The sequence below is a fragment of the Glossina fuscipes genome, unplaced genomic scaffold (assembly GCF_014805625.2).
Source record: "Glossina fuscipes isolate IAEA_lab_2018 unplaced genomic scaffold, Yale_Gfus_2 59222, whole genome shotgun sequence".
Lineage (NCBI taxonomy): Eukaryota > Metazoa > Arthropoda > Insecta > Diptera > Glossinidae > Glossina > Glossina fuscipes.
This window is the reverse complement of record NW_024001980.1, coordinates 4509-6155: the sequence shown is the minus strand read 5'-3', so window position 1 is coordinate 6155 and position 1647 is coordinate 4509. Positions and strand designations below refer to the sequence as shown.

At 30.4% G+C, this 1647-nt stretch overlaps 1 long non-coding RNA gene across 1 annotated transcript; it reads left to right on the top strand.

Annotated features, from left to right (window-relative positions):
• Window positions 1–142: 142 nt before the first annotated feature.
• On the top strand, window positions 143–792 carry LOC119643223. Its single transcript, XR_005248242.1, has 2 exons — window positions 143–320; window positions 407–792. It is a non-coding gene; the product is annotated as an uncharacterized LOC119643223 (long non-coding RNA).
• Window positions 793–1647: the final 855 nt, after the last annotated feature.

Here is a 1647-nt window from a genome sequence, read left to right as displayed (position 1 = left end):
TTTTTTTTTTTTAATTTATTTAAAGGAAAACACGTACGGTATCCGCGATGAACACTTTTCGCAATAAACACACAAAAAGTTCAATAAATTTTAATAAGTTTGAAAACTTTTAAAAACGTATAACGCAATTAAGAAATTAAATTGCAAAAATTTTATTTACAAAAATTCTCTATTTTTTATTTTGGAATGAATATTATAAATAAAAAAGTAAAATATAACTGGGTATATTAGCAGTACAGTGAAATATAACTGGGCATATTTCTTCTCAGGTTCGTCGTTTATTGCTGCCGATTAATGAATCGTTATTATCTATACATCAGGTATTATTATTTGTGTTATATTATTATTGTTTATTATTATATTTATTATTATTTATTATATTGTTTATTATTTTATTGTTAAGCAGCGGATCATAGCCACGGTAGCTGGCTGGAAAAAGCAGTAGCAACACTCAAAGAGGAGGATGTAGTTTGGAAGATCTACTTCGATGAAATATTAACTAATAAACACGCAACCTACATCCGTTCGGAGGACAGCAGCAGCACTACGAGCAACGAGAAACACCAAACTGTCCTCATCTTCGGAGTAGAAAGCCTGTTGGCCGCGTTCAATCTCATACTCAGCTATCACCCAATGACATCCAATCGAGAAAATATAGCAGACATTCTGGAAAGAAATATACAACTAGTGAAAGAGCTAGGATTGGACGTCAAGGCGGTCGTCTGCGGCGAAAACTCCGTACACATAAACTTCTGCTCCGATTGTTCCCGAACAGAGTATACGAAAACGATGGAAAACCAATATACAAACTCCACAACTATTCCCAACAACCGAAAAAAACATATGCCATATTGGTCGAAAAGCCCCATCAAAATGCATTCCCAAGGATGGATCCTCTCCTAAACTGTCAGCAGCAACCAGCTACAAACGGATGAGAGTTTCCGGGGAATGAGCTAAAAAATGCGTAGTTGGCTTGCGATCTGTGCATGGAACTGACAAAATTCGTCGACATCTTGCATCGGAACACAATCGACGCTAATAATAAACAAATCTTTGGATGAGTACGCCAATTATATGCAAAATAATTTCAATGCTGCTACACTAGCCAAAGAAGTAATAGAAATAATCAACAATTTTCCTGGGCTACTAGAAGAAGTTTTGGAAGCTTACCTTAATGCAAGAGTATCTTCCTACGGAGAAGCCAGTTATTATCAACAAGTTTTGTAAATGTAAATCACGAGCATGTTCTGAATTCAATGTTATTATATATATATATATATATATTTGATTATATATATGCATATATATATCAAATTATTTTATTATTATTACTACATATATATATACATTATTATGAGTAATAATTTAGCTATTATTATTATAATATTATTATATTACTTAGATATACTAATAATAATATAATATAAAAATATATATATATATATATATACTAGATATATTTTTATTATATTTGCATGTAAATGTTATGTTAAAATATTATTTAGATAATAAATATCATCGGTATTGTTATTATATTGTAATATTGTATGTATCATTATTAAAAAAAAAACTTCCGTGGGATTTTATTACAAATAAGATTGTAATGTTAAATAAAACAAGAGCGTAGGCCTAAGGGTATTCCAATAA